Raw genomic sequence first — 27577 nt, 5'->3', positions numbered from 1 at the left:
TGCTTCAACATACCATGAAGCTCGGTGAGAGTTTTCTCCATGCTGTGCATATTATAGTTCATTTTGAACTAATCATAGCCTTTGTGCAGCGAGTGGAGAATGATGTCAATTGCCATCTCGGTTGAATACCCAGCATCGAGCCTTTCCACGTTCTCAAACAATCTAATCATTTTAAGAACATGCGGGCTCACCGGCTCTCCTTTCTTGAGCTTGCTCTCAAGGATTTGCCTGTGGGTTTCGAACCCTTCGGTTCGAGCCTGCTCTAGAAACATATTCTGAAGCTTAGAAATGATCTCAAAAGTCGTCTCCTTTTCAAAGAAATTCTTTTGAAGGTCCGGAGACATAGTGGGAAGACTGAGAGACCTCCTCATTGGGAGTGTCGGGCATTTCCTCATAAAGGATCTATTCCTTTTTCTCTTGCATGAGAACAATACGCAAATTTCTTTGCCAATCAAGAAAATTTCGCCCACTCAACTTCTCCTTGTCGAGAATTGATCTTAATAAAAATTGGTTGTTTGAGTTACTTGCAGACATGGTTCTACAATTGAAAGAATTTGAAATGAAAACCATTCATAAACCAATAAATTTGAAATTTAAAAGCATTCATGCAAATTTTCAATCTTATTGAGCATTTTATCCACGCATTAAAAATTGTCCCTTTTGGCAAGAATAAAATGATTTCGAGATCCCAAAAATCAAAAAGTGATTAAGCATGCTTTGGCTTGTCTTAACACTAGATATTTTAGGGTAAGCAATCTAATTACTAATAGCTCTAAGCTACTCTCGGTTTGATAAAACGTCGCATCTAATGCATTCATGACGTTTTATCTCTTTTTCCACGACATCTAAGGACTCCTTACTGATATCGTTGAGCTTAACCAAGATCAACTCGTATACCTAGTATACCTTACGTTCCTAGGGAAGTAGTGATGCCTCGCTTTGGCGTAGCCCATCACGTACACGCATTAGTTCGGTAAGTGTTGTTCTTGGAACGACAAATTTTAGCTCAATATTTTAAGGGACCTAGGGTTTTTATGTTGGTTGATTTAAGTGAACTTAACTAATCTTTGCAACATTTGAAATCCTAGACATGAATCAAACATTCAAATATATATAAGCACAATAATATATATAAAGCATAAAATTAGATGCATTTGGCAACTAGCATGACCCCTTGAAATCTTCAAATCTTCAAGGGTCTTCATCGAAATGCCGTCTTGAGACATCTTCGCCAAAATGAACTTACTAGCTACTACGACTAGGATTAATCTAAATATTAAGGTACAAAAATACTCAACGGTACGCAGACCGAATTTAGATTTACAAAAATACGTAACGGAACGCAGTCCGTATCTTCTATCCTAATCGGGCCCCACTAGTTGCCATTTTTCGAGAAACCTGTGAAACAAGCTTTCATTCACCCATTCACTATATGTGAATGGCCCATGCATTTTACGACGAAAAATAAGTAATATTGCACAACACGCGAAAACTAGTAACTAACTTAGGTTGTTAATCCGATTAACACGCCTAATTAAAACTAGTCAAAGTTGTTTAACATATTATGTTTATTAAGGCGCAATTTGTTCACGAAACAATTCATAAGCTCCCACTAAATTCCGCATCCAACTTTATTAATCTAATTAATTAAGCCGGTCAACCCAAATTTTGTCAAAATTAAAATTTTGCAAGAGCCGGAAAAATCGAGGTCTAACCTCGTTAAAATTTTAAATAAGATTAAAACGTCGAAATTTTACAAAAGACGATAGCCCAAAATCAAGCAAAACAGCCTACTAACAACATGCGAGGGTTGCGCACCATGGCTGCTAAGCAGCCCCTTGCGTTGCTTGTGGTGTTGGCTGCTAGCAAGATCGCCTAGCGCAGCATGCCATGCTAGCTAGCACCAGGAGCACGCTACGCATGCTAGGTGCTCGCTGGCGCTAGCAGCAGCGGGCTTGCTACCTCGCTGCCCAGCAGCACGCACAAGCTCTCTAGCTGCCTAAGGCCCACGCACCCAACCATAGGCAGCACGTAACAGCAGCCCCTTGCCACACTGCACAACAACACCTCGAGGCTTAAGCACCCTTGTGCGCATCTAGGCAGCCCGGCTAGCCTTGGTGACGCTTTGGTGTTTTTGCCTCGATTTATGTGTGACGTAAAATTAATACTAAATTTATTTTAGAATCAATTTAGGGCAAAATGAAATTAAAATATGTCCTACATAATTAAATTCAATTTTAATGGTGCACAAGCCTAAATTATCCAAAATTTCCCTTTGAAATAATTTGGGTCTGTCTTTGATGCTTAAAGTTGAAAGGCTACACCCAAAATCTTCCAGCAACCACGTAGCACCACGCATCCTTGATGCATCAAGCACGCACACCGCGTGTACCAAACCCGCCACACAACAACAACACTTCGAGGCATGAGCACCTCTAGGCGCTCCTCGGTAGCCACATGTGGAATGCGTAAGCAGCCCGACTTGCCGTAGGTGGTGCTTGGGCAATTCTTGCCTCGATTTGAGTTTTTTATCTCGGGATATTAATCCCAATATATGTGTAACATAAATTTGATTCTAAATTCTTTTTAGAATCAACATTGAGCAATAATGAAAATGTAACAAGTCTAACTTATATAAATTCAATTTTAGTGCACAAACCAAGATTAATTCAAGAACTTTTCCTTATATTAATTTAGGTTCATCTTCATGCTACAAAATTGAAGGGCTATACTCATAATTAATTTAACCAAACATAAATTAATAATGACATTTGACAAAATTAAACGAGTTGGAAAAATAAACCCATTCATCTAATGAAAATTTTCCAACACTAACTTGTGTATAAATGAAAAATTACATCTTCCAATATGATGATTAATTAAATTTCAATCACAACTTTTGAACTTTTAGGGCTTTAATCAACCATAATGACTAAATCCAAATCAGTTCAACATGGAATTTAGAAAACAAAGTTCCAATCAAATAAACAATTAAAGATTGGATCTTTAACATTTTATAGAGACTTCAAAATTACAAGTTCACCATAAACATTCACACTTGAAGCAATTTATTTGCAAAAATGTGAAAATTTCAATTTTATGTGAAAAATGAACTCACCAAATTAAGCACCAATTATGACTTCACAAACATGCTTAATAAGGTTTATAATTGCAGTAGATTAGTGATGCAACCATACATTTAATCTACCTTTAACATGCCATAATTATTCAAGGTTTAAAGATTTAAAATTTTTCATCAAAACAAAAAACCTCTCGAAAAACATGTTTCTGGGTGGATTTTGGGTTGTGGACAGTTTTCAGAGAGGGGCAAAAACGATTTAGAACATCGATTCCACCCAAAAATCACTATTTTTGAGTTGAAATTTAGATTCGTTAGCCAAATTTAGTATAATACGAGATTAAAACTAATTAAAAGTACCTTCTAATCTAATTAGAAAGCAATACTAGAATTTAAATCCATTTTAAATCACCACAATTAATAATTAGTTACAATAATTAAAATGAGCGCGGCTCCGATGCCGCTATTGGGTTTCGTAGTGTCCGACACTACGCGGAAGAGAAACCGGCCCAAGTCCCGCCCACTAATTAAAGCAACTAATCATGCAATCACATAATTAAACAACAAAAGAGAGAGAAAGAGAAAAGACGATCTTACCCTCAAAGCGTGCTTCGCTCGATAACGAGCTATTACTTGAAAGCTTAACCTCGCAAGTGCAAAGGCTTCGGACGACTCGCACCCTCAACCCGACCCGAGCGGTCTTTATCCCGAAGGTTTGTCGGGACTTGATTAAATAAAACTAGAGTATTACGGACTTAAAGGTTTTCTCACTAATGATGAGATGCCTTATTGAATTCAACTCTAGTGATTTTTCCCAAACCCATTAATGTGGGAGAATTGCATTTTTCCCGCAATTTATTTCAATAAAAAACAAGATATAATGTAAAGAAATCAACAAGCTCCAAGTGTCATATGGAGAGCAAGGGTTGGTGAGGACCACCAAAGGAGGGGACCAAAACTCCTTGCTCCCCAAGCCAAACACCAAGACCGGTCCCCACATTTGACCGGTGCTGACCACGCCACATGGCTGGCTGGCAGCCTGTCTTGGTTGCCAAGGCTGCCCAGCTGGCGCCTGGCACCAAGGGCTAGGCTGCCCAGCCAACTTGCACATGCATGCGTGCAGCAAGCAGGCCACGCACGCAATGCGGGCTGCTGCTGCGATGCGTGCTGCTGTGCGAGAGGTGTGGCTTAGCTGCGATGCTGAGAGGGGCTGGGCGCTAGGCCTAGCATGCTAGGAAGCACGCGTAGCGATAACACGCATACTCAAAGGACGCTGCTTGCATGCTAAGCGCAGCCTAGCTGCGGCTATGTATGTGGCTGGGTTCGATGCCCACCATACTAGCATGCATGTGGTTGGTGCCCTCGCTTAGCCTACCACTCGCATGGCTAGGTAATTGCAAGGCTACGGCTTGGCTCGTACTTGTTGCTCGATTTATTCTACGTCTCGTCGAATCCTATATTCGACTTGACTTGCGACGCTCGGTTTCGACGCTCTAAGCTCGATATCTAACGTCTTTGTTCGTAATACTCTAATAAGTCATCTAATCCTTCAGATTGATTCGTCGTCTCAGATCATTTATTCGATTTAGGTGCGACCCGAAGGTTTCAGTCAAGAGTAAGACGTAATATTAATTATACATTAATATTACTGATCGGAAGCGACCTCCACCTACGCATTCCAATCACTTGACCTCACTGAAGAATTAGCTATCTAACAATTTTGAACCCTCTATTGGAATAATACACTTTTGGAAGGACACCATTGCTTTCATATTTAGCGTCTGGCGAAGGCTATGCTTAGGGCCATTTCCCCCAAGGACTCTATTAGAGGTGTCGGCTCCCTCAAATTTGATGCCATCCTTTCCCTCCTTGGTGAGGTGCATTAACTTGTAATTTTTCTTTTTTTGTGCAACTCTTCGAGCTGCTTGATAATAATGTTTTGCCCCTTTGCCGGATATAAGCTATGCTATTGGTGAACGACCTTAAAAGACCATTCAACAAGAAGACCAAAGAGGTAAAAGCCGCGAATGCTCGGATCGGCTCTTCTCTAGATACGGCCGCGTTTGAGATTTCTCAAAATGAACTACTAACCAATGATATACTATATTCTCAGGCGGCGGCCAATCTGCAGGTCAAGGCCGATCTGGATGCAGCAAAGAGGCGGATATCCGAGCTAGAGAAGGAGGTTAAGGACCTCCAGGCCAAGTTCGATCCCCTCAAGGAGGCGGACATTGAAGTAGAAGGACTCCGCACCCGGGTGGAAAACCTCAAGAAGAAGCTGCAAAAGCAGGAGGTCCAACTCGAAAAGAAGTATACTTCAAGAAGGAGGCCCTGGTGAAGCAGATGATGGAGGATATCGAGGCCATCATGCAGATGACTTGGGAGTTCCTCTTCCCCGGTACAGACTATGACCGGTGGAAACATCAATTTGAAGCAACCGCCCTTGAGTTCAATGATAGGCTTCTAAGAAAATCCCAAGCGGAGGAGGAGGAAGAGGAGGAGGAGTCTGACTCTACTGAGGGGTCATCCAAGGGGTCTGATCAGGAGGAGGAGCAGGAGGATGAAAACGACCGGTAGCCGTGGGGAGAAAAAGGATACGGTTGTCGATACTGAGGAGCTCCCTCTTGATAATTAAGCTTGCTATTTGTTTTAGTGGCTAGACGACCATTTTTTTAATTTCACCGGCCTGCGTGTCGTGTATCTCTGTATGTTTTTTCCGACCAAGGGGTCGGGTATCTAAACAATTTCTGCCGGTTGTACCGGTTAACTCTTTTTTAGCCGACCATGGGGTCGCCTAAGTTAATCAATAAATCATCCGGCGATGAGTCCGTTATTGTCATATTGCACTTGCTTTGAATTTTTTATATGCATAGACTTTAGCTAAGTATTTAACTTGCTTTTTTCTATGAAATTTTTTCACTATACTGGCAGTTTCTGCCCCTGGACGACTTGGTTCCAAAGGTGAATTGATTGACTTGGAAATTTTTGATACTTTAGAGAGTATGATTGGTTTCCAAGTCAATTACTTACTATGGTGATTGCCCCAAACCAAGCGAACAGTCGACCATCGAGCAGGCGGATAAGCATTTAACATTATCCAGCCATTGACCTCATCAGATTGTTCTAAAACGAACAATGCTTAGCTACTAAGTTTTTGGACTTAGCATGAGATTTTAATCTAAGTTGGAATGACGACCGGTTACCGGCTAGTGTGAATGAGACATGTAGTTTTGTTTATGCCATTTAGGTTCCATTTTAGATTATGTAGGGTTTCGTAGTGACCCACACTACGCTGAATGAAACCCGCCAAGACCCGGCCCCATAATAAATACAATTAACAAGCATAATAAAGGATAGAAGATTATACCTTTGACGCGTGCTTCGCTCAACTATGAGCTCTTACTTGAACCCTGAAAATACAAGGCCTCCGACGGGATCGTACCCTCGAACCCGACCCGAGCGTCCTAAGCCTCGAAGGTTAGTTGAGGCCCAGACAAATATAAACTTGGAGTTTTACGAATATCAAGGTATACTGAACAATGGAGTTGCCTTTACTTTTCCACTCAAGTGTTCTTCTCAAAATCCCAACCAAGTGGGTATTTATAGAGAATGGGAACTTGAATCCCATTTCATGGTCAATGTGGGATCATGTGCAAAATCATTAATTTCTTTAATTCTAAATTAAATAATTAATTAAATGCAATCACAATGCAACAAGTGTCAAGGGGAGAGAGAGGGTTAGGTGAGGACCATGAATAGGTGCGGGGACCATTACCTTGCTCCCCAAGGCTTTGCCCAAGCCTTGGTCCCCACCCCTCACAAAACCGGCATCAAGGGACTGCTGGGCTACTGCCAGCAAGCATGCCAGCTACCACTGCCAGCTAGCCCAACCAGCTAGCCCAACCAGCCAGCACAAGCCCAGCCAGCCATGCGCACTGCATGCTGCTGTGCTGGGTGATGCCCATGCTGCGGCTTGCTAGGCGCTGCTGGCTGCCTAGCTCTCCCCTACACATGCACACGCATACGCCTACCCAGCATGAGTGCTTCTAGTGAGCCACGCATGCTGGGCATTGCCTCTTGCATAACTACGCATAACCAGGCCAGCATGTACTAGCACTCGCACACGCACACGCATAGGTGTGCTGTGCTTGGTGCGTGGCCTGCGATGGTGCCTACACACACGCACACACGCAAGGATGCCTGGCATGGTGCTGTTGTGCGAGGTTGCTGTTGCGATGGTGCGAGACACACACGCAAGTGCCCAGCACTGCGATGGCTGTGCTTGGTGCGTGTGGTCTGCGATGCGCCTAGGAACATGCACTTGGACACACGCATAGGCCTACCCATGCGATAGTGTTGTGCAAGGTGCGTGTGGTTGCGATGGTGCTGCCATGCCATGCGAAGGCTGCGATGGGCTGCCTTATGCACGTAGCACTCATGCCTCGCCAAGCACACCATGGTGCGCCTAGCACACACATGGTGCGCCTAGGCTTACAATTAGCTAACCTAGCCTAGATACGGCTATGCTTCTGATTTTGCAACGCTCGGCCTCGATGCCCTAGGCTCGATATCCGACGTCTATATTCGTAAAACTCCGTCGACTCATTAAATCCTTTGGATTAATTCGTCGTCTCGAATCGGTTGTTCGATTGGGTTCGACCCGAAGGGTTCTGTTAAGATTAAGCTGTTATATTTAATTATACCTTAATATTACTGATCGGAAGCGGCCTCCACCTAGGCATTCCGATCACTTAACCTTACTGAAGAATTAGCTCTGTAATAATTCTGAACCCTCTATCAGAATAATACACTTGTTGGAGGGATACCATTCCTTTCAATCTCCCACTTGTCCTTCCAGACAAGTGTGCATATAGTGTAAAGCCTTATGTCGCTTAATGTCTCTTCGAGAACTATAAGGTAAGATTCATCCTCATTCTTATTACGTTCAGAAGTGTTTCTCGATCTCCGAGTCGACTGTCAATAAGCAGATGATTTCTAAAATCCATCTGAGCACGGCCATGCATTTCACAGTCTCGCTCTACGAGCGGCCCTTTAAACAACAAAGACATATTCCCTATTGTTTTTAGGGGGACATTCCCAGTCTTGTACTGTAAGTTTCTCTTACTAAGAGGATCTAATCTCCCGAGTGTTCCCGTTATGATCCCAAGTTACGGTAGACGTTAGGCAACATCAAAGAGACTAGTTCTCAAACAAGAAAACTTTACACCACTCATGGTCGAGGAAACGAGTTCTGATAGCTATAATGAGAAATGTACTTATGACAATTTTGAATCTCTTAAAGTACTCTCATAGGTCGATCCAGTGCAGTTCCAAACTGGCACCAGTGCAAATGATTTATGACCACCATGTCCTTGCAGCACAAGAAACGGTGATGTAAATCATACTACACAGTAATCTCTGGTGGTCATCAATCGTCCATCAGTTAGATGACCTCAATTAGGGACAATTTTTGATTTAAATATTCAATGTTCACTTAATAGGTGTTTCTTTATCCAAGACATGGTCTTGATATCCTGTTTTGAATATTTCCATAAATCAAATGGACTCATTAATTAATTCTAAACCACAATTAAATAATAATGGAGTGAATGATAATTTTGCTCAAAAATTAATTGCTCCATAAATGAATGGTTTCAATACAGTGTCTTACATTAAAACAACCAATTTAATTAAAACACATGTACAGGGAATTTCAAAGCTAGTCTCCAAAGTGCTTGATTCCCATTGCCTCAATGTGCTTGTTGTGTTTCACTTGAGGCAAAGTTTTAGTCAACGGATCGGCCACATTATCATCCGTGCCGATTTTGCAAATTCTGATTTCACATTCGGATTTCTATTCCCTTATCATGTGAAATCGCCTTTGGACATGTTTGACCTTCTGGTGCTCTCTTGGCTCTCTAGCCTGAGCGATAGCTCCATTGTTGTCACAGTAGAGATCTATCGGACCCTTGATAAAGGGTACAACACCAAGTTCACCGATGAACTTGCGAATCCAAACAGCCTCCTTGGCAGCTTCTGAAGCAGCCAAGTATTCGGCTTCAGTTGTAGAATCTGTAGTGGTGCTTTTCTTGGCACTCTTCCAGCTAAACGCTCCTCCATTCACACAGAATATGTATCATGACTGTGACTTGAAGTCATCTCTATCAGTCTGGAAGCTAGCGTTAGTGTAACCTTCAACAACCAGATCTTTATGGCCACCATAAACCAGGAATTTATCCTTGTTCCTTTGTAGGTACTTCAGGATGTTCTTAGCCACAGTCCAATGTGCCTTTCTAGGGTTTGATTGGTATCGGCTCATAGCACTCAAGGCATACGAGACATCTGGCCTGGTACATATCATGGCATACATGATCGATCCAATTAGCGAAGCATATGGAATCTGATCCATTCTCTCTCGCTCAACAGGTGTCTGTGGACATTGTTTCTTGCTGAGAGTGACGCCATGGGACATGGGTAGATGCCCTCTCTTGGCATTTTCCATGTTGAATCGTGCTAGTACTTTATCAATGTAATTACTCTGGCTCATTTTAATCATCCTCTTAGATCTATCCCTGTAGATCTTGATGCCCAATATGTATTGTGCCTCTTCTAAGTGCTTCATTGAAAAGCACTTTCCCAACCAGCCCTTTACGGACTCAAGTAATTTTGTGTTGTTTCCAATGAGCAGTATTTCATCGACATATAGGACTAGGAATGCGATGTCACTCCCACTGACCTTCTTGTATACACAAGATTCATCTGCATTCTTGATAAAACCAAACTTGCTGATGGCTTCATCAAATCGCAGATTCCAACTCCTACTGGCTTGCTTTAGTTCATAAATGGACTTCTTAAGCTTGCAAACCTTTCCAACGTTGCTCGAATCGACAAAACCTTTTAGATGTGTCATGTCCACAGTTTCTTCCAAATCCCATTTAGGAAGGCGGTTTTGAAATCTATCTGCCATATTTCATAATCGTAATATGCAGCAATCGCTAGAATAATCCGGACAGATTTTAGCATTGCAACCGGTGAAAAGGTTTCATCGTAAACAATCCCGTGGATTTGTCTATAACCTTTTGCCACCAGTCTAGCCTTGTATATAGATACATTTCCATCCTTGTCTGTCTTTAATTTGAAGATCCATTTGCAACTAATGGGTGTGTAACCCTCGGGAAAATTCACCAAGTCCTAGACTTTATTTTCAGACATGGAGTCCATCTCGGATTTCATGGCTTCTTGCCATTTAGCAGAGTCGGGGCTCGTCACAGCTTGCTTGTATGTTGCTGGCTCATCTCCATCCATAACTAGGATGTCTTGATCATCAGTTAAGACAATACCAAGGTATCTTCCTGGTTGAGATCTTTTCCGTTGCGACCTACGAAGGGTAATAGGTTCATCATTTACATTGTCTGTTTGATTCTGACCACTCTTCTCAGCTGCTTCAAAAGCACTTAGATTGTCAGTTTTATCAGGTTGACATTGTTGCTCGTCCTCTCGAACTTCGTCGAGTTCGATTTTCCTCCCACTTGTCATTTTGGAAAGGTTTTCCTTCTCCAAAAAGACACCATCACGAGCAACAAACACTTTGTTCTCGAATTTATTGTAGAAGTAATACCCTTTGGTTTCTTTTGGATATCCCACAAAGAAACACTTCTCCGATTTAGGGTGAAGTTTGTCTGAAATTAATCGCTTGACATATGCTTTGCATCCCCAAATCTTGCGAAAAGACAACCTAGGAGGCTTCTTAGTCCATAATTCATATGGAGTCTTTTCAACAGCTTTTGACGGAGGTCGGTTCAGTGTTAGTGCCGCAGTTTGTAGCGTATGTCCCCAGAAAGAGATAGGAAGTTCACTTAGACCCATCATTGATCGAACCATGTCTAAAAAGGTTTGATTCCTCCGTTCGGATACTCCGTTTTGTTTAGAAGTTCCGAGAGGTGTCAACTCTGAAAGAATACCATTTTCTTTCAAGTGATCGTCGAATTCATGGCTCAAATATTCGCCACCTCGATTCGATCGAAGTGCTTTAATTTTCTTGCCAAGTTGATTTTCAACTTCTTTCTGAAATTCTTTGAATTTCTCAAAGGATTCAGATTTATTCGACATTAAGTAGATATAGCCATATCTACTAATGTTTGTTGACGAAGTTCAATTCTTAGTGGAGTTTAAGTAGCGGTATCAACTTTTGTCTAATCATATGTAAAACATGCAATTTCCATTGAACATATATTTGCAAGACAATTTTGAAACAACTATTGTCAAAGTCTTACATGCAAAATAACTAGGTGTCCAACACCATAGATCATAGTATGTTCAAAAGCATGATGAAAACTAGGATTAGTTTAATTACATGTCATAGACAAAATAGTGCATGCAAGCACGACCGAAAAACCATCTTCGTCGTCTACTTGTCCTTGCACCAACACTTGATAAGCTTCTCACTTGGTCCCTGAAAAGGCAACATAAAGTGAGTCATACTTGGTATCCAATACCTATGATAAGCTTAATTCACAAGTGTTTAGGAAGATACCTGAGGCAGATGCTCCATTCTTCTCCTCTTCTTCCTTAAAGAGCTTGCATTCTCTATTGTAGTGGCCTTGTCCACCACAATAGAAGCAACGCATCTTTACCTTGACCTTCTTGAACTCCCTTCTTCTTGCTCTTAAGGGCCTCTCGGTCATTCCACATGCGGTGGCTCGGCTGAGTAGCTCCACCACCTCCATTAAGGAGTGTGTCTCCTTTCCTACAGCTATATGCACTCTAAGTGCATCAAAGCCCGAGTGGAGCGAAGCAAGCAAGATATGCCCCGCCATCTCATCCTCCAATGAGATTCCGTGAAGCTGCATGTGTTTGAAGAGCCTAGTCATCCCAAGCACATGAGGTCGAAGAGGCATGCTAGGTCTCAATTTGGCATTGTAGACCTTGGTCCAAATCCGACGCCTTTCCTTAGCAAGACATCCCACGTTTTGTGGCTTTATTTTCATGTTTGAGAGTGACCTAGTCAAGTCAAACACGAGTCCATCAAAGTTGCCATTGTCACTCTTGGTGACTCTTACATTGAGAACGTCCTCATGTGCTTCGAGGAACATGTCTAGAAGGTAGGAGGAAAGGGTTTCCTTCTAATCTTCCGGGATGGAATTTTCCATGAGTCGTGAGATCCTTTTGCAATTGGAAGACCATTCTTCATGAGCCTCATCGGTCATGATCCCCTTGGAAAAGAAGCTTGGAATGGGAGTATCAAGAGTTTACTCCAAGGAACAATTCCGGAGAGTTTTCCTGAGTTCCTCCTCCCATTCATTGAAGTTGAACAAGTTTAAGGAAAAGGCCAACTTTTCGGGGAGTTCCGGGCACATTTGGTTGTTGTTCGAGTTACTTGCAGACATTGTTCTACAATTGAAAAATTTTGAAATGAAAAACTATTCATAAACCAATAAGTTGAAATTTAAAAGCGTTCATGCATATTTTCAATCTTATTGAGCATTTTATCCACACATTAATAAATTGTCCCTTATGGGCGAGAATAAAATGATTCTGAGATCCTAAAGATCAAGAAATGGTTAAGCATGCTTTGGCTTGTCTTAATCATTAAGTATCTTAAGGTAAGCAATCCAATTGTTAATAGCTCCAAGCTACTCTCGGTTTGATAAAATGTCGCATCTAATGCATTCTTGACATTTTATCTCTTTTGCCACGACATCTAAGGACTCCTTATTAATATCGTTGAGCTTAACCAAGACAACTTGTATACCTAGTATACCTTACTTTCCTACGGAAGTAGTGATGCCTCGCTTTGGCGTAGCCCATCACATACGCGCATTAGTTCGGTCAGTGTTGTTCTCGGAACGACAAATTTTAGCTTAATATTTTAAAGGGACCTAGAGTTTCTATGTTGGTTTGATTTAAGTGAACTTAACTAATCGTCGCAACATATGAAATCCTAGACATGCATCTAACATTCATATAATAATAATATATAAAGAATAAATTGATGCATTTGGCAACTAGCATGACCCCTTGAAATCTTCAATTTCCATAGGTCTTCATCTTGGCTCGTCTTCATTGAAACGCCGTCTTGAGACATCTTGGCCAAAATAAAATAACTAGCTAGTACGACTAAGATTAATCTAAAGTACAAAAATACTTAACGGTTTGCAGACCGTATTTAGATTTACAAAAATACATAACGGAACGCATTCCGTATTTCTATCCTAGTCGGGCCCTACTAGTTACCTTTTTCAATAACCTGTTTTGAAAACAAACTTTCATTCACCCATTCACTATTTGTGAATGGCCCATGCATTTTACGAAATACACAATTAAACACGCAAAACTAGTAACTAACTTAGGTGGTTAATCCGATTAACGCGCCTAATTAAAACTAGTCAAAGTTGTTAAATCCATTATTTCTAAAAGCAAATTGCTCAAGCAATCAACTAAGCTCCCACTAAATTCCACATCCATACTTAATTAATCCGATTAATTAAGTCGGCATAACCCATGATGTGTCAAAATAAAATTTTTTGCAAAAGCGGGAAAAATCGAGGTCTAACCTCATTAAAATAATTACATAAATTGTTTAAAACGGCGAAATTTTCACAAAATTACATAGCTCAAAAACCAAGCAAACTAGCCCACATAATTGCTTGGTGGGTGCGCACCATGGCTGCTAGGTAGCCCATGTGCTGCGCCTGCTGTGCTGTGTGCCAGCGTCCACGCCCAGCGTAGCATGTTGCGCCAGCCAGCACTAGCAGCTCGCTACGCATGCTGCGCATGCTAGCTGGTGCCGGGCAGCGTATGGCAGGCTGGCTGGGGTTTGCTGCCTCGCTGCCCAGCAGCACGCACAAGCAACTCCAGCAGCATACACCTAGCACTACGGCAGCACGCAACTCCCATGCCACACAGCAGCCCCTCAAGGCACACCCCTGTGCGCACCATAAGCAGCCTTGGTGGCTCTTTGGTGTTTTTGCCTTGATTTGCGTGCCATTTCTCGGGGTTTTAATCCTGATTTACGTGTGACATAAAATTAATCCAAATTTATTTTAGAATTAATTTAAGGGAAAAAATGAAAATAAAATAAGTCCAACTTAATTATATTCAATTTTAACGGTGCACAAGCCTAAATCATCCAAAAATTTATTTTTGAAATAATTTAGGTCTTCCTTTATGCTTAAAATTGAAATAGCTATGTCCATAATTAATTTAGCCAATATGCAAATTAATAATGGATTTGACAAATGGGAGTTGGAAAAATAAATTAACCATCTAATGATAAAAATTTTCGAACTTTCATACTTGTGTAAAATACCAAGATTACATCTTCCAATGTGAAGATTAATCAAAAATTTTACTCACAAGTATTTGAACTTCATAGATTTTAATCAACCAAAATGAAAAATCCAAACTTTGTTCAATATGGAATTTAGGGTTAGAGTTCCAATCATTTAAACTTTTAAAGATTAGAACTTTAACATACTTGGGAACTTAAAATTACATATTCACATCAAACATTCACACATTAATGCCATTTATTTGCATAATTATGAAAAATCAAGTTTGTGTGAAAAATAGCATATTAACTCAAGCACTAATTATAACTCCACAATTATGCTCAGGGATAATTAAAATAGCAGTAGATTAGGGATGCAGTAATGCATTTAATCTAACCTTGTAATGCTTGCATTAATCAAGGCTTAAAAAGATTGAAAATTTTCTTTAAAAACGAAAAAACCCCCAAAAACTTGGGTTTCTGGTTCGAATTTGGCTTTTGGACAGCCTTAGTAGAGGGCTGAATCTGTTTCAGAATGTCGATTCCACCCAAAAATCACTATTTTTGAGCCAAAATCTGGGTTCGACAGCCAAATCGATAAAAAATATGAGTTTTAAAATTAATTAAAATGAGCTTCTAATCTAATTAGAAAAGCAAAACCAGTTTAAATCATACTTTAAAACACCTTAATTAATCAATAATTGCAAAAATTAAAAGGAGTGTGGCTCCGATACCGCTGTAGGGTTTCGTAGTGACCCACACTATGCGGAAAGAAACCCTCCAAGACCCGCCCCAATAATAAATGCAATTAACATGCAAAAGATAATTAAAAGCATAATAAAGGATAAAAGATTATACCTTTGACGCGTGCTTTGCTCAACTATGAGCTCTTACTTGAACCCCGAAAATACGAGGCCTCCGACGGGATCGTACCCTCGAACCCGACCCGAGCGTCCTAAACCTCGAAGGTTAGTCGAGGCCCGGACAAATATAAACTTGGAGTTTTACGAATTTCAAGGTATACTCAACAATGGAGTTGCCTTTACTTTTCCACTCAAGTGTTCTTCTCAAAATCCCAACCAAGTGGGTTTTTATAGAGAATGGGAACTTGAATCCCATTTCATGATCAATGTGTAGGGTTTCGTAGTGACCCGACACTACGCGGAAGGAAACCCACCAAGACCCGCCCCTTAATTAAAGCAATTAAACAAGCATAATAAACTTAATCAAACAAGATTAAGGACAAGAATTATACCTTTGACGCGTGCTTCGCTCCCAAAGAGCTTTTACTTCAAAATACCGAAAAGACGAGATCTCCGACGGATCGTACCCTCGACCTGACCCGAGCGTCCTAAGTCTTGAAGGTTAGTCAAGACCCGGACAAAATAACTATGAGTTTTACGAATCAAAGGTTTACTCTTTTCTTAGAGTTGCCTTTTTAATTCCACTCAAGGTTGTCTCAAATCCCAATACCAAGCTTGGTATTTATAGGGAAATGATCCCTTGATCTTTCATCCTCTACCAATGTGGGAGAATGTATTTTTGCTAATTAATTTATTTCTAAAATAAATTATTAAACAAAACTAATCACAATGCAACAAGTGTCAAATAGAGAGAGAAGGTTAGGTGAGGACCATGAACCTTGGGGGGGGACCATTGCATGCTCTAAGCCAATTGGTCCCCACTCCCTCAAACCGCCACATATTAGGGGCATGCTGGGCTGCTGCCAGCTAGCACGCCAGCTAGCATGGCGCTGGCCAGCCCAGCCAGCTAGCATGGTGCTGCCCAGCAACCTCGCATGCCTGGTGCTAGGCCATGCTAGGCGCTGGTGCTGGCCAGTGCTAGGCGCTGCTGCTGCTGACAGCTTGGCACTGCCTATAGCACCACGCATCTCCCTCTCGCATCGCATTGCTAGCACAGCCAGTGCTAGCTGGGCCTCGCTGGCGCTGGCCTCGCATGCTACGCACTGGCTGGTCGCACATGCATCACGCACCAGCCATGCGCCATGCACCACGCACATGCTCGCGTCCATCGCTGCACCTCACGCATTGTCAGCCCACACGCACTGGCACCATGCTACGCTCGCACTAGCCAGTGCCTAGCACTACTTGTGCTTGATGCGAGGCATGCGCACACGCACACGCACATGCATGCATGGTGCTGCTACCTAGCACCTAGCCAGCCATTGCACGCACACGCACCAGCCCACACGCATTAGCGCGGCTGCTGTGCGAGGCCAGTGTGCGAGGTTGCGAGGCACACACGCACACACACGCATGCCCCTGGCATTGCGATGGTGCTTGTGCGTGGTGCCAAGCCTTGCGATGGTGCCTAGCAAGGCCTGTGCGCTGCGATAGGGCGCCACATGCACCCAGGCAGCACGCTAGCATGCTGCTAGCTGCTATGGGCTGCCTGGTGCCTATGTGGCTTGCGATGGCTGCCATGCGCACCTACGCACCCATGCTAGCATGCTGCAAGCTTGCGATGGGCTGCCAGGGTGCGCTAAGGCTGCGATGGTGCCTAGCACACCATGGTGCGCCTAGCACACACATGGTGCACCTAGGCATGCTATGAGCTAGCCTAGCCTAGCTATGACTACGCTCATACTTGTTGCTTGTGATTTTGCGACGCTCGGTATCGACGCCCTAGGCTCGATTTCCGATGTCTGTATTCGTAAAACTCTGTCGACTCATTAAATCCTTTCGGATTAATTCGACGACTCGGATCGGAGATTCGATTGGGTTCGTCCCGAAGGGTTCAATTAAGATCAAGCTGTAATATCAATTGCACCTCAATATTACTGATCGGAAGCGGCCTCCACCTAGGCATTCCGATCACTTGACCTTACTTAAGAATTAGCTTTGTTATAATTCTGAACCCTCTATCGGAATAATACACTTGTTGGAAGGACACCATTCCTTTCAATCTCCCACTTGTCCTTCCGGACAAGTGTGCATATTGTGTATAGCTCATTTCCTTTGTCACTTAATGTTTCTTCGTGAACTATAAGGTAAGATTCTTTGTCATCCTTATTACGTTCAGAAGTGTTTCTCGATCTCCTAGTTCGACTGTCAATAAGTAGATGATTTCTAAAATCCATCTGAGCATGGCCATGCATTTTACAGTCTCACTCTTCGAGCGGCCTTTTAAACAACAAAACATTTTCCCTATTGTTTGTAGGGGGACAATCCCAGTCTTGTATTGTAAGTTCTTCTTACTAAGAGGACATAGAAATCCGAGTGTTCCCGTTATGATCCCCAGTTACGGCAAACGTTTGGAAACATCAAAGAGCCTAGTACTCAAACAAGAAAACTTCACAGTACTCATGGTTGGAGGAAATAAGTTCCAATAGACATAATGAGAAATGTACTTATGACAAAATTTAAATTTTCTTAAAATACTCTCATAGGTCTTATCCAGCACAGTTCTAAACTGTACCTGTGCAAATGATTTATGACTGTCACGTCCTCGCAGCACAAGAAACGGTGCTGTAAATCATACTACACACTAATCTATGGCGGTCATCAATCATCCATCTGTTAGATGACCTCGATTAAAGACAATTTTCGATTTAAATATTCAACGTCCACTTAACAAGTGTTTCTTTATCCAAGACATGGTCTTGATACCCTGTTTTGAATATTTTCGTAAATTGAATGGACTCATTATTTAATTCTAAACCACAATTAAATAGTAATGGAGTGAATGATAATTTTGCACAAAATTAATTACTCCGTCAATGAATGGTTTTAGTACAGTGTCTTACATTAAATCAACCCTGTTTAATTAAAACACTTGTACAGGGAATATCAAAGCCAATCTCCTATGTGCTTGATTCCGATTGCCTCAACGTGTTTGTTGTGTTTCACTTGAGGCAAAGGTTTAGTCAAAGGATCGGTTACATTATCATCCGTGTCGATCTTACAAATTCTGATTTCACCTTTGGATTTCCATTCCCTTATCATGTGAAATCGCCTTTGCACGTATTTGACCTTCTGGTGTTCTCTCGGCTCTCTGGCCTGAGCGATAGCTCCACTATTATCACAATAGAGATCTATCGACCCCTTGATTGAGGGTACAACACCAAGTTCACTAATGAACTTGCGAATCCAAACAGCTTCCTTGGCAGCTTCCGAAGCGGCTAAGTACTTGGCTTCAGTTGTAGAGTCTGCAGTGGTGCTCTGCTTGGAACTCTTCCAGCTGAACGCTCCTCTATTCAGATAGAATATATACCCCGACTGTGACTTGAAGTCGTCTTTATCAGTCTGGAAGCTAGCGTCGGTGTAACCTTCAACAACCAGTTCTTTGTGGCCTCCATACACCAGGAATATATCCTTGTTCCTTTTCAGGTACTTAAGGATGTTTTTGGCCGCAGTCCAATGCGCCTCTCCTGGGTTCGATTGGTATCGACTCGTTGGACTCAGGGCATACCATACATCTGGCCTTGTACATATCATGGCATACATGATCAATCCGATTAGCGAAGCATATGGGATCTGATTCATTCTTTCTCGCTCAACAGGTGTCTGCGGACACTATTTCTTGTGGAGAGTTATAACGTGGGACATGGGTAAATGCCCTCTTTTGGCATTTTCCATGTTGAATCGAGCCAGTACCTTATCAATGTAAGTACTCTGGCTTAATCCAATCATCCTCTTAGATCTATCCTTGTAGATCTTGATTCCTAATATGTATTGTGCCTCTCCTAAGTCCTTCATTGAAAAGCACTTTCCCAACCAGCCCTTTACGGACTCCAACAATTTTGTGCTGTTTCCAATGAGCAGTATGTCATCGACATACAGGACTAGGAATGCAATATCACTCCCACTGACCTTCCTGTATACACAAGACTCATCTGGATTCTTGATAAAACCAAATTTACTGATGGCTTCATCAAATCGCAGATTCCAACTCCTGCTGGCTTGCTTTAGTCCATAAATGGACTTCTTCAGCTTGCAAACCTTTACAGCGTTGCCTGGATCGACAAAACCCTCTAGCTGTGTCATGTACACAGTTTCTTCCAAAATCCCATTAAGGAAGGCGGTTTTGACATCCATTTACCATATTTCGTAATCGTAATATGCAGCAATCGCTAGGATGATCCGGACAGACTTTAGCATTGCAACCGGTGAAAAAGTTTCATCATAGTCAATCCCGTGGACTTGTCTATAACCTTTTGCCACCATTCTAGATTTGTATATCGTTACATTTCCATCTTTGTCTGTCTTCACTTTGAAGATCCATTTGCAACCAATGGGTGTATAACCATCGGGAAAATTCACCAAGTACCAGACTTGATTTTCAGACATGGAGTCCATCTCAGATTTCATGGCCTCTTGCCATTTTGCAGAGTCGGGGCTCGTCATAGCTTGCTTGTATGTCGCCGGCTCATCACCATCCATAACTAGGATGTCTTGATCATCAGTTAAGAAAATACCGAGGTATTTGTCTGGTTGAGATCTTTGCCGTTGCGACCTTTGTAGGGTAATCGGTTGAGCATTTACATTGTCTTTTTGACTCTGACCAATCTTCTCAGATGCTTCCAAAGTATCTAGATTGTCAGTTTTGTCAGGTTGACATTGTTGCTCGTCCTCTCAAACTTCGTCGAGTTCGATTTTCCTCCCACTTGTCATTTTGGAAAGGTGATCCTTCTCCAAAAAGACACAATCACGAACAACAAACACTTTGTTCTCGGATTTATTGTAGAAGTAATACCCTTTGGTTTCTTTTGGATATCCCACAAAGAAAAACTTATCCGATTTGGTGTGAAGTTTGTCCGAAATTAATCGCTTGACATATGCTTCGCATCCCCAAATCTTGAGAAAAGACAACCTGGGAGGTTTCTTAGTCCATAATTCATATGGAGTCTTTTCAACAGCTTTTGACGGAGCTCTATTCAGTGTTAGTGCTGCTGTTTGTAGCGCATGTCCCCAGAACGAGATAGGGAGTTCACTAAGACACATCATTGACCGAACCATGTCTAACAAGGTACGTTTCCTCCGTTCGGACACTTCGTTCCATTTAGGAGTTCCAGGAGGTGTCAACTCTGAAAGAATGCCACATTCTTTCAAGTGATCGTCGAATTCATGGCTCAAATATTTGCCACCTCGATCCGATCGAAGTGCTTTAATTTTCTTGCCAAGTTGATTTTCAACCTCTTTATGAAATTCTTTGAACTTTTCAAAGGATTCAGATTTATTCGACATTAAGTAGATATAGCCATATCTACTATAATCGTTGGTGAAGGTGATGAAATATCGGTAACCTTGCCTTGCGAGTGTGCTCATAGGTCCACATACATCCGTGTGTATTAGACCTAATAAGTCACTTGCCCTTTCTCCCAACTTGGAGAATGGTTGTATGATCATGTTGCCTAATAAGCATCCTTCGCAATTTTCAAATGACTCTAAGTCAAATGAGTCAAGAACACCTTCTTGAAGAAGTTTCTTGATGCGTTTGATGTTAATGTGGCCAAGACGACAATGCCACAAGTAGGTTTGATTCGACTCGATGGTCTTAGCTTGATGGTATCAACTTTTGTCATATATAAAACATGCAATTTAATTGAACATAAATTTGTAAGACAAACTTGAAACAACTAATGTCAAAAGTCTTACATTTGAAATTCCTAGGTGTCCTACACCATGGATCATAATATGTTCAAAACATGAAGAAAAATAGAAATAGTTTAATTACATGTCATAGACAAAATAGTGCATGCAAGCACGACCGAAAAACCATCTTCGTCGTCTTCTTGCTCATGCACCAACACTTGATAAGCTTCTCACTTGGTCCCTAAAAAGGCAACATTAAGTGAGTTATACTTGGTATCCAATGCCTTATGATAAGCTTAATCCACAAGTGTTTGAGGAAGATACCTGAGGCGGATGCTCCATTCCTCTCCTCCTCCTCCCGAAAGAGCTTGCATTCTCTCTTGAAGTGGCCTTGCCCGCCACAGTAGAAGCAACGCATCTTAGCCTTAACCTTGAAATCCGTCCTTCTTGATGGTCTTTTGGTTGCCCCAAATGAGTTGGCCCGGTGCAGAAGCTCCACCACATTCTTTAAGGAATGTGTCTCCTTTGAATCAGAAATATATGCCTTTAATGCATCATATCCTGAGTGGAATGAAGTGAGCAAAATGTGACCAGCCATTCCATCTTCTAGTGGAATTCCGAGGAGTTCCATGTGCTTGAAGAGCTTAGTCATTCTTGCCACATGGGGTCGGAGGGGCATACCCGGTCTCAACTTAGTGTTGCAAACCGTAGACCAAAGATGGTACCTCTCTTTCGCAAGACAACCTTGATCCGACGGCTTTACATTCATGTCCGTAAGTGACCTAGTCACTTCAAACAAGAGTCCATCATTGTTGTCGTTGAAACTCTTAGAGAATCTCACACCGAAAGCATCCCTTAGTCCTCCAAGGAACAAATCCGGGAAGGAAAATGGATGTTTTTCTTTCCATTCTTCCGGGATGGAGTTAGCCATGAGTTATGACACTAATTTGCAGTCTTTCGACCATGCACAATAAGTTTTGTCACTCAAGAGGGTCTTGGAACAGAGAGTTGGAAGGGAAGTATCCAGAACATACTCCTTGGAACAACTCCGGAGAGTTTTCCTGAGTTCTTCTTCCCATTCATCAAGGTTTTTTAAGTTAAGCTTGATAGCTAACTTATCGGGGAGTTCCGGGCACATTTGGTTGTTGTTTGTGTTACTTGCAGACATGATTTCTACAATTGAAAGAATTTGAAGTGAAAAACCATTCATACATCAATAAGTTGAAATTTAAATCGTTCATGCACTTATTCACACTTATTGAACATTTTATCCACGCATTTTAAGATTGTCCCTTATGGGCGAGAATAAAATGATTCTGAGATCCCAAAGATCAAGAAATGGAAAAGCATGCTTTGGCTTGTCTTAACCATTAAATATCTTAAGGTAAGCAATCCAATTGCTAATAGCTCCAAGCTATTCTCGGTTTGATAAAATGTCGCATCTAATGCATACTTGACATTTTATCTCTTTTGCCACGACATCTAAGGACTCCTTACTTATATCGTTGAGCTTAACCAAGACAACTTGTATACCTAGTATACCTTACGTTCCTAGGGAAGTAGTGATGCCTCGCTTTGGCGTAATCCATCACGTACGCGCATTAGTTCGGTAAGTGTTGTTCTTGGAATGGCAAATTTTAGCTCAATATTATTAAGGTACCTAGGGTTTCTATGTTGGTTGATTTAAGTGAACTTAACTAATCATCGCAACATCATAGAAATCCTAGACATGCATCTAGAAAACATATATATAATAACAACAATATATAAGGCATAAAAATAGATCCATTTGGCAACTAGCATGACCCCTTGAAATCTTCAATTTCCATGGGTCTTCATCCTGGCTCGTCATCGTCGAAACGCCGTCTTGAGACTTCTTGGCCGAAATGAAATAAAAGAAGCTAGCTAGAACGACTAAGATTAATCTAAAAAGTACAAAAATACTTAACGGTTCGCAGGCCGTATTTAGATTTACAAAAATACATAACGGAACGCAGTCCGTATTTTCTATCCTAGTCGGGCCCCACTAGTTGCCATTTTCAAACAACCTGTTTTGAAAGCAGTCTTTCATTCACCCGTTCACTATCTGTGAACGGCTCATGCAATTTTTACGAAATACATAATTAAACACGCAAAACTAGTAACTAACTTAGGTCGTTAATCCAATTAACGTGCCTAATTAAAACTAGTCAAAGTGGTTTAATCCATTATTTCTAAACGCAAAATGCTAACGCATTCAATTAAGCTCCCACTAAATTCCGCATCCGTACTTAATTAATCCGATTAATTAAGTTGGCATAACCCATAATTTGTCAAAATTTTGCAAAATCAAAAATCGAGGTTTTTATCCTCGTTAAAATAAATAATTAAAAATTATTGACACGGGAAAAATCGCAAAATCATAGCTCAATCTTAAGCAAAATCACCCAACAAATCCCTTGGTGGGTGCGCACCATGGCTGCTAGGCAGCCCATGGTATGGCGCCATGGTGCGTGGTTGAGGCCGGTTGTGCCTAGCAAGCAGCGCCTCAATCCCAGCTGCCTGCTAGCATGCTTCGCATGCCTGCTAGCACGCTGGTGCCTGCGAGCATCTAGCCTACTGGGCAGGCGCATCATGATGCTCGTGGTGCGCTGGCTGATGCTTGCTGCCCTGCTGCCCAGCAGCATGCTTCGCAAGCCAGCCCAGCCACCCCACGCACCCCAGCCATGCATCCCAGCCACACACACATAGCGCATAGCAGCACTCAAGGCGCGCCCTTGTGCGCGCCACAGGCAGCCACATGTGGGCTGCTAGGCAGCCCGGCTAGCCTTGGTGGCACTTGGGTGTGTTGCCTTGATTTGCGTGCTATGACTCGGGATTTTAATCCCGATTTACGTGTGACATGAATTAATTCCAAATTATATTTTAGAATTAATTTTAGGAAAAATAAAATAAAACAACCATTAAGTCTAACTTAAACAAATTTTATTTTAATTGGTGCACAAGCCTAAATTTATCCAAAATTTCAATTTTGAACAAAATTATGTCAAACATTATGCTTGAAATAAAATGAGCTATGTCCAAAATTAATCTTGCCAATATGCAAATTAATAATGGATTTGACAAAAGGGAGTTGGAAAAATAAATTAACCATCCAATGATAAAAATTTTCCAACTTGCATACTTGTGTAAAATACCAAGATTACATCTTCCAATATGAAGATTAATTAAATTTTACTCACAAGTAATTGAACTTAATGGATTTTAATCAACCACAATATGAAGAAATCCAAACTTTGTTCATCATGGAATTTAGGGTTAGGGTTCCAATCATTCAAACACTTAAAGATAAGAACTTTAACATTACTTGGGAACTTAAAATACAAAATCACAACAAGTTTTCACACCTTATTGCAATTTATTTGCAAAATTGTGAAAATAAGTTTATGTGATAACTTGGTATATCAACTTAAGCACTAATAAACACTCCATTATTATGCTCAAGGATATTTTAAATACAGTAGATTAGTGATGCAAATGTGCATTTAATCTAACCTTGTAATGCTTGCATTTATCAAGGCTTAAAAAGACTTAAAACTTTCGTTGAAAAACGAAAAACCCCAGAAAAATTGGGTTTCTAGTTCGAATTTGGCTTCAGGACAACCCTACAAGGACTGAAACAGTTCCAGAATGTCGATTCCACCCAAAAATCACTATTTTTGAGCCAAAATCTGGGTTCGACAGCCAAATCGAAAATAAAATCGAGTTTTAAAATTAATTAAAACGAGCATCTAATCTAATTAGATGAACATGAACCAGAAAATTAAATTCTTTAAAACACCTAATTAAACAATAATTGCAAAAATTAAAAGGAGCATGGCTCCGATACCGCTGTAGGGTTTCGTAGTGACCCGACACTACGCAGAAGGAAACCCACCAAGACCCGCCCCTTAATTAAAGGAATTAAACAAGCATAATAAACTTAATCAAACAAGATTACGGACAAGAATTATACCTTTGACGCGTGCTTCGCTCCCAAAGAGCTCTTACTTCAAAATCCCGAAAAGACGAGATCTCCGACGGATCGTACCCTCGACCCGACCCGAGCGTCCTAAGTCTTGAAGGTTAGTCAAGACCAGGACAAAATAACTATGAGTTTTACAAATCAAAGGTTTACTCTTTTCTTAGAGATACCATTTTAATTCCACTCAAGGTTGTCTCAAATCCCAATACCAAGCATGGTATTTATAGGGAAATGATCCCTTGATCCTTCATCCTCCACCAATGTGGGAGAATGTATTTTTGCTAATTAATTTATTTCTAAAATAAATTATTAAACAAAACTAATCACAATGCAACAAGTGTCAAATAGAGAGAGAAGGTTAGGTGAGGACCATGAACCTTGGGGGGGGGGACCATTGCCTTGATCCCCAAGGCATGCTCTAAGCCAATTGGTCCCCACTCCCTCAAACCGCCACATACAAGGGGCATGCTGGGCTGCTGCCAGCTAGCATGGCGCTGGCCAGCCCAGCCAGCTAGCATGGTGCTGCCCAGCAGCCTCGCATGCCTGGTGCTAGGCCATGCTAGGCGCTGGTGCTGGCCAGTGCTAGGCGATGCTGCTGCTGGCAGCCTGGCATTGCCTATCGCACCACGCATCTCCCTCTCGCATCGCATCGCTAGCACAGCCAGTGCTAGCTGGGCATCGCTGGCGCTGGCCTCGCATTCTACGCACTGGCTGGTCGCACATGCATCACGCACCAGCCATGCGCCATGCACCACGCACATGCTCGCGTCCATCGCTGCACCTCACGCATTGCCAGCCCACACGCACTGGCACCATGCTACGCTCGCACTAGCTAGTGCCTAGCACTACTTGTGCTTGGTGCGAGGCATGCGCACACGAACACGCACATGCATGCGTGGTGCTGCTGCCTAGCACCTAGCCAGCCATTGCACGCACACGCACCAGCCCACATGCATTAGCGCGGCTGCTGTGCGAGGCTGTGAGGCACACACGCACGCACACGCATGCCCCTGGCATTGCGATGGTGCTTGTGCGTGGTGCCAAGCCTTGCGATGGTGCCTAGCAAGGCCTGTGCACTGCGACAGGGCACCACATGCACCCAGGCATTACGCTAGCATGCTGCTAGCTGCTATGGGCTGCCTGGTGCCTATGTGGCTTGCGATGGCTGCCATGCGCACCTAGGCACCCATGCTAGCATGCTGCAAGCTTGCGATGGGCTGCCAGGGTGCGCCTAGGCTGCGATGGTGCCTAGCACACCATGGTGCGCCTAGCACACACATGGTGCACCTAGGCATGCTATGAGCTAGCCTAGCCTAGCCACGGCTACGCTCATACTTGTTGCTTGTGATTTTGTGATGCTCGGTATCGACGCCCTAGGCTCGATTTCCGACGTCTGTATTCGTAAAACTCCGTCGACTCATTAAATCCTTTCGGATTAATTCGACGTCTCGGATCAGAGATTCGATTGGGTTCGACCCGAAGGGTTTAGTTAAGATCAAGCTGTAATATCAATTGCACCTCGATATTACTAATCGAAAGCGGCCTCCACCTAGGCATTTCGATCACTTGACCTTACTGAAGAATTAGCTCTGTAATAATTGTGAACACTCTATCGGAATACTACACTTGTTGGAAGGACACCATTCCTTTTACAATGTGGGATCATGTGCAAAATCATTAATTTATTTAATTCTTAATTAAATAAATAATTAAATGCAATCACTATGCAACAAGTGTCAAGGGGAGAGAGAGGGTTAAGTGAGGACCATGAATAGGTGGGGGGAACCATTGCCTTACTCCCCAAGGCTTTGCCCAAGCCTTGGTCCCCACCCCTCACAAAATCGGCATCAAGAAGCTGCTGGGCAGCTGGTAGCTAGCCAACCCATCCAGCACAAGGCAGCAAGCATCAGCCCAGCCAGCCATGCGCGCTGTATGCTGCTGTGCTGGGTGATGCCCATGTTGCGGCTTGCTAGGCGCTTGGCGCTGCTCGCTGCCTAGCTCTCCCCTTCGCATGCACACGCATACGCCTACGCAGCATGCTTGCTGCTAGCGAGCCACGCATGCTTGCATAGCTACGCACAGCCAGGCCAGCATGCACAAGCACTCGCACACGCACACGCATAAGTGTGCTGTGCTTGGTGCGTGGCCTGCAATGGTGCCTACACACACGCACACACACAAGGATGCCTGGCATGATGCTACTGTGCGAGGCTGCTATTGCGATGGTGCGAGACACACATGCACATGCACATACGCAAGTGCCTAGCACAACGATGGTTGTGCTTGGTGTGTGTGGTCTGCGATGGCGCCTAGGCACATGCACACGCTCACATGCATAGGCCTAGCCATGCGATAAGGCTGTGCATGGTGCGTATGGTTTGCGATGGTGCTGCCATGCCATGCGAATGCTGCGATGGGCTGCCTTGTGCGCCTAGCACTTATGCCTCGCCTAGCACACCATGGTGCGCCTAGCACACACATGGTGCGCCTAGGATTGCGATGAGCTAGCCTAGCCTAGCTACGGCTATTCTCGTACTTGTTGCTTGTGAATTTGCGACGCTCGGCCTTGATGCCCAAGGCTCGATATCCGACGTCTATATTCGTAAAACTCCGTCGACTCATTAAATCCTTCGCATTAATTCGTCGTCTCGGATCGGTTATTCGATTGGGTT

This window comes from Chenopodium quinoa, unplaced genomic scaffold, assembly GCF_001683475.1.
Source record: "Chenopodium quinoa cultivar QQ74 unplaced genomic scaffold, ASM168347v1, whole genome shotgun sequence".
NCBI classification, from domain to species: Eukaryota; Viridiplantae; Streptophyta; class Magnoliopsida; order Caryophyllales; family Amaranthaceae; genus Chenopodium; species Chenopodium quinoa.
Note: the sequence above shows the minus strand (reverse complement) of the source record.